The 6,704-nt window shown below is 45.3% G+C and overlaps 1 long non-coding RNA gene across 3 annotated transcripts in view; it reads left to right on the forward strand.

Moving 5' to 3' along the window:
* LOC108542245 (uncharacterized) overlaps positions 1–6,704 on the forward strand; it is a 44,423-nt gene that overhangs the window by 20,501 nt on the left and 17,218 nt on the right. For 2 of the 3 annotated variants that reach the window (XR_001889202.1, XR_001889203.1), the window contains 2 exons: positions 36–327; positions 1,018–1,683. This is a non-coding gene — a long non-coding RNA (uncharacterized LOC108542245). Of the gene's footprint in view, positions 1–35; positions 328–1,017; positions 1,684–6,704 lie in introns of those variants that run through there. The other variant, XR_001889204.1, reaches the window with a different exon arrangement.

A 6,704-nucleotide genomic window follows, 5' to 3' on the forward strand; every position in this document is an offset into this window, starting at 1 on the left:
AATATAGCCTTAGCAGCATTTCTCCTCCCCCACAGGAAAATGCCTGGTTGAAGCCAGCTTGCAATTCCAAAGTCAGAAGGTTGCCTGGGAAGCCATGAAACAAAGCCAAATCAAGGCAAAGCAGACACATGGAGATTTTGAGACTGAGAAGAGGGAAACTGAGGACATTCATGTGAGATGGTTTCAAGTTTCCCTTAGAAGGAGAAGTTATCTTCAGAAGGTCAGGTTGGTGAGGTGGATGTTCAAAAACAACAAAGTATGTAGCTACCATTGTGAGGAAGACCATGGAAAATGGACAAATCAGAATGAGAGGCTTTCTGAACAAGAGTAAGTACCCCCACTGATATGGCTTGGCGGTGTCCCCACCCAAATCTCATTTTGAATTGTAGCTCCCACAATTCCTACGTGGTGTGGGAGGGACCTGGTGGGAGGTAATTGAATCATGGGGTGTGGGTCTTTCCCATGCTGTTCTCGTGATAGTAAATAAGTTTCACGAGATCTGATGGTTTTATAAAGGGGAGTTTCCCTGCACATCTCCCTCCTGCCTGCTGCCATGTGAGACGTGTGTTTTGCCTTCCACCATGACTGTGAGGCCTCCTCCCCAGACACGTGGAACTTGAGTCCATGAAACCTCTTTTTCTTTATAAATTACCCAGTGTCGGGTATATCTTTATCAGCAGCGTGAGAGCAGACTCATACACCCGTGTTTGCCACCACCCACATTAAAACAACTTTAATTTGAACCTAGTCAAAGTATGTGGGCTTTCCAACCAGGCAGATCCACGGTTTCATCCTCACTCCATCAGAAATTAGCTGTGTGTGGATGTTAGTCTCTGGGCTTTGTTTCTAAAATGTATGTAATAATGCACCAGGTTCTAAAACCCACTGAGAATTCTGTGAGATTATGCATGCAAAGTGCCGAGCATGGGGCCTGGCTCATAGCAAGTATCAAATAAGTGGTGAAGAAGTTGTCATTTTCACTTGTGGTTGATAATTTCCACTTTTGCCTTTCTGCAGCCTAGAGACAGAAGCAGATAATGCATGTGTCATCTACATCTGGCAAAAGCCAAAGGTTTGGAAGATGGACAAAGGAATCCAGGCGAAAAGGAGCCCATGATTGAAGTGCATTACCAGGTGCACCAGTTCAAATGCAATCAGGAGGAACAAGGGGAAGAGGGAGAAGTCTAGAGCAAGACTTCTCAAACTGACTATTCAAGTCACCTGGAGATCTTAGTGAAATGCAGACTCTGATGCAGTAGGTCGTGGTGGGAACTTGATATTCTGCATTTTGACCAAGCTCCAAAGTGAATGTCAGTGCTGTTGTCCTTGGTCCACGCAGGGAGGAGCAAGGATCTGAGGCTTGGAGAGCAAACGTCAAGTTCAGAAGAAAGACTGGAAGTTTGGGGACAAAACCCAAATATGGCTAAAGAAAGCCAGTAAGTATGCTTTGAATTGTATTTTCCATTGCATCTGAAGCTGTGCTGGCCAACATGGTAGTCACTGGCCCTGTGTGGCTATGGGCTAGCCCTAATGGACATGTGCTCTAACATGTAAAATACACACTGAATTTTCAATACTTGGTACCAAGAAAATAATGTAAAATATCTCAATACTTTAAAAACATTATTACATGTTGAAATAATATTTTAGATATATTGAGCTAAATAAAAGATACCTGTATTATTGAAATTAACATCACCTGTTTCTTTTACCTTTTCTTTTAATATAGCTACAAAAAAAATTAAATTTACATTTGTGGCTTATGTTAAATTGAACAGCCCTAGTCTAGAAAGGGTTTCTTTCTCTCGCCTTCTCTGAGCTTCTGCCCAAAACCCCACTGTCAGCAATTCCTGTAGTGTCCCAGGGAAAACTCTAGGCCAGAGAGATTTATTGCTCTGAAGGGGAGACGGGCAGGCCTGCGCGAGGGAGCTGTTTGGGAGGAACAAGGTAGAAACATGCCAAGTCATTCTCTGCAACAGCAGAGCCATAGCCATGGGGCCGGCTGGGAGGCCTGGATCCTGGAGATGCCAGCCTGCCATGCTCCAGTGCCTTCTGTCTGGGCCTCGTCAGTCCTTTCTCGTGTTCTCCTCCCTATCCTGGGCGACAGGTAATTAGCAAGGCCAGCTGGCAGCCTCCACCGGGCACTGCCGCCAGAGAGCCAGCAGCCGGCCTGCAATTACTGTAATCCTGGCTTGGCCTCCAAAGAGAGCTCTATTCAGCTCTCCCTCTGCAAGTTGGCTTGAGGTGATGGAGCTTGTAACCTGTATATTCTCTGGGTGCCTCCTGGCAATGAAAGGCCCACAGAAGAAAGTCTCCAGTGTGCCTACCTGCAGCAGACTTCCTTTGGTAAATAACTAGACAGCTGGAACTAAGTCATTGCCTGTTGATGGCATGGAGGGGTGATATTTGAAATGTCTCGCCCAAGCCATATATTCCCAATTTTTTTTTTTTTTTCATGTGTTCCCAGTATCTCCTCTTTCCAGAAAGTGTTTCCCAGGACCAGCAGCCAGTCCTTCTAACTCCAGGAAGCTTGTCCAGGGCAAATCCCAGGCACCTCTGAAATGTGTTAAGAATGACGCTAAAAATCCATGAATTTTAAGTTCCATGAAGCTAGTCTGGCCCTAGAAGGGAATGAGAAGAAAGGCTACCTTATCAAATGGAAACTTTCGGCAAAGACAGCAAGTGCAAGGCATGCTGGGCTGAACAGACGAAGGACATGCAAAGAGACTGCCAAAATGTCCTCACTTTCACTGGGCTAACCCTTTAGCCTCTCAAGCTTCAGTTTTCCCGTATGCAACATGGACATAATAGTAGCATGTACGTCACAGGGCTGCTGTGAGAATTAAATGAGACATTCTGTATAAAGGGTTTAACATGGCAAGCACCCAACAAATATAAGCATTAAAAGCTAAGTAAAGTAACATACAAGGGAATGAACCTGAAGAAGCTAGACAGATGGAATGCACGTAGACCTAGCCTGACAGAAGTTTCCAAATTGGAGCACTGAGATTTAGAAGGGGCAGGGGTAGGGTGGGCTCCTTTTAAAGGAACAGTCTGTCCTTTTTGGGAGGGGAGTGAGAAAAGGTTATCTTGGAGGTTTAGTGGGTGAAGGACCCTCACTGCTGGCACAGCAGTCTGCGGTGCATTTTGGGGCCCAGTGACATCATTTGTAAGGTCCAGTGCAAAATAAAAACACAGGACCTCTTGTTCATAAATCAGGATAAAGGTGCCATCAAAGGAACTGAAATAGAAAACTTTCTCCATTCTTCTACTCTTCTACTGTCTGTCTCTTTCTCTTCTACTCTTTTACTGTCTGTCTGTCTCTTGTTCCTTTTCTCTCTCCCACTTCTGAGTTTTTATTTGTTATTTAATGTGCCATCTCCTCAGGCAAAAGAATACTCACACAGACAGTGTGACTGTCACAGGTACTGGGAATCCTGTGACTCTGCACTTGCCAGCCCTCAGTCCCACCTGCCAGGCTCCTCCTCCCAGCAGCCACCAGACTGATGCCTGCACCCCAGCCAAGGGCAGAGGAGCCAATCTCCCCTTCCCACTGGCTGGCTACCCCAACCCGCAGTGGATAGGCAATGTTCAAGGATTGCAGCCTCCATGCTGGGCACACTGGTATGGATCAGGTGGGCAGAGGCTCGCTCCTGCCAAGCTGTTCACCAGGCATGCCGAGGTGCAACCATATCTTGCTCCTAGATGCCACTAAGTGCGTGCACCCAAGTTCACTCTTCCCACGCCAGTGCCTAGGCCTCTGTTGGGGATGGAGGGCAGCATCAATCATTGGACAATGCCTGGGGACACCTGGTGGTGGGGGTGGCTGAAGTCACTGGGGAGTGGCAGAGAAAGAGACAGAAAGAGAGTGAGGCCAAGCAGTATCAGGATGTTATGGGGCACAGGAACGAGTGACAGAGAACTCATCCTGGGGAGATGACCAGGTGGAAAGGCAGCAGCAGGACAGCTCCACAGTCCCATCAAAATCGGCTTACAAAATCCAAAATCAAAGGTATAATTATTAGGAGTTTCAAGGTGGCAACCCTGGAGCATTAAACCCCAAATGTGGGCCTCTGAGCCAGGTTCTGTGCCACTCCACTGCTTGTGTGTCTATGAAGCAGGCTCTCTGGAGGGACGTGGCTGTCTTGCAGTATTTCAACACCATGTTTCCCATCCCAAGTAGAGCCTCAGATTCAGACCCCAGCTCTACCGCTTACTAGTTTCAATCATGTTGGGCAAGTCTTTTAACCTTCCAAGACCCAGTGTATGCATCCGTAAAATGGGACTAATGATACAACCAACTCTTAAAAGTTGTTGTGAGGATTAAAATGTTATGTAATAGGGCTTAGTGTGATGCTTCAACGCATTCTCTTCATTTAGCGTAAAGCAAGACCTTAAAAACTGTTAGCTATTGCTAGCCAAGTGACTTTTTAAAGGCAGGCATGCTTCTCCCAATTTATCTCTTGGAAAACTAATCCGTCACACTTTTCTGAGCTCAGAGATCCACTGTTTCCCTTCTTCCAGTAGATGGTGAGTGGCTGAATGAGACAAAACAATAATGGGCCAGGGGTTCCAGGGAAGGGTCTGTATCTGCTTTTGCCAAGCAATAGATCCCAGTGCCTAGCCTGATTCCTGACTAGTACAGGAATGCTTGTCCAATTAATGGAAGTCTGGATGGATGGATGGATGGATGGATGGATGGATGGAAAGATGGAAGGAAGAGATAGAAGAAAGGATGGACAGATGGAAGGGAGAGATCCTTTTTTATGGTATGAATGACTCTAAGGTCATTCCCAGCTCTGACAAGCCATTGTGCTAGTAAGTCACTTTCATTATTTCCATTTTTTCCCATGAAGGATGAAGTTGGAAGTTCCAGAGTCTTCTCTTCACATAATGGGACATGCAAGGGGGAAACCAAATCAAAAGTGTAGACTGGGTTGGTGGATGTCTTTGACATGGTGAGGTCTTGTTCCTAATGGAGCTTTTCCTCTTGGTCACGTTACCTCTGAAGGTATCTAGGGCCCCATACTCTATTCCGGGGGGCTGTGGCCCACATGGGTCTGTGTAGTCAGACAGTGGCTAAAGCAAATTCTCTGGCTGCAGAAGAGCCTCAGTCCTTCTGTCTGATTGGCTGGCAACATGACCAAGAGTGTTCCCTAGCAGATGGCCATGAGGAGGACAACTGGGCAGCCATGTGGCTCCCTGGCACTGGGATGGATGGCATCACTCCCAAGACCTGGAGCCTCTTGATCTCACTTAGCTCCTGTCTCCATGGTCCCTCTTCTTCCTCTCTCCCTCAGTGGTGGAGTCTTAATTTATATGAGAGCAGAGAAAAAAATGTGTTCTGCAGGTAAATGCACAATGATTTCTGCCTCACATTTAAGCAAGTGGATTTTTAAAAACTCAGTAGTCAGGAATTTGCATCCCTCTTCCTGCTTTGTTTTCGTCTTTCCCCCAAAGCAGTGGGTGACTCTGTCTATCTGGGCTAGGGAGGAAGAGCCCCAGTCTAGGGATTGCTTCTCAAATTTTAATGCTCACATCAATCCCCTAGGGATAATACAATTAAACATGGCTCAGTGAGGGATCGAGCTCTGAGAAATGTGTCATCAGGTGATTTTGTTGTTGTGCATATATCACAGAGCAGAGTCCAGACTCTTACATAAACCTAGATGGCATACCTAGGCTGTATGATATGGCCTGTTGCTCCTGGGCTATAAACCTCTACGGCATGTGACTGTACTGAATCTTGCAGGATATGGTAACACAATGGTAAGTATTTGTGCATCTAAACATATCTAAACATAGAAAAGGAACAGTAAAAACACAATTTAAAAGATTTTAAAATGGTACACCTGTATAGGGCCCTTACCATGAATGGAGTTTGCAGGACCAGAAGTTGCTCTGAGTGAGTCAATGAGTGAATGTGACCTAGGACATTATTGTACACTACTGTAGACCTTATACACATTGGACACTTAGGCGACACTAAATCTACAAAAGAATATTTTTCTTTCCTTTAGCTTACTGTATCTTTTTTTATTACTATTTTATAAACTCTTTGACTCTTATGTAATAACACTTAGCTTACAACAAAAACGCATTGTACAGCTATACAAAAATATTTTCTTTCTTGGCAAGGCATGGTGGCTCACACCTATAATCCCAGCACGTTGGGAGGCAGAGGCAGGCAGATCATTTGAGGTCAGGAGTTCAAGACCAGCCTGACCAACATGGTGAAATCCTATGTCTACTAAAAATAAAAAAATTAAAAAAAAATCTTTCTTTACATATTTTATTCTATAAAGCTTTTTTTTCTATTTTGTTAAAATTTTTTAAATGATTTTTTAAAAGCTAAGGCACAGAGGCTCACGCCTATAATCTCAGCACTTTGGGAGGCTGAGGCAGGCGGATCACCTGAGGTTAGGAGTTCAAGACCAGCCTGGCCAAAACGGTGATACCCTGTCTCTACTAAAAATACAGAAATTAGCCAGGTGTGGTAGTGTGCACCTGTAAACCCAGCTACTTGGGAGACTGAGACACAAGAATCACTTGAACCTGGGAAGCAGGGGCTACTGTGAGCTGAGATTGTGCACTGCACTCCAGCCTGGGCAACAAAGCAAGACTCCATCTCAAAAAAAAAAAAAAAAAAAAAAAAAACCGGGGCCAGGCGCTGGGGTTGATTCCTGGAATCCCAACACTTTGGG

Source organism: Rhinopithecus bieti, unplaced genomic scaffold (assembly GCF_001698545.2).
Source record: "Rhinopithecus bieti isolate Rb0 unplaced genomic scaffold, ASM169854v2 scaffold_21542, whole genome shotgun sequence".
Lineage (NCBI taxonomy): Eukaryota > Metazoa > Chordata > Mammalia > Primates > Cercopithecidae > Rhinopithecus > Rhinopithecus bieti.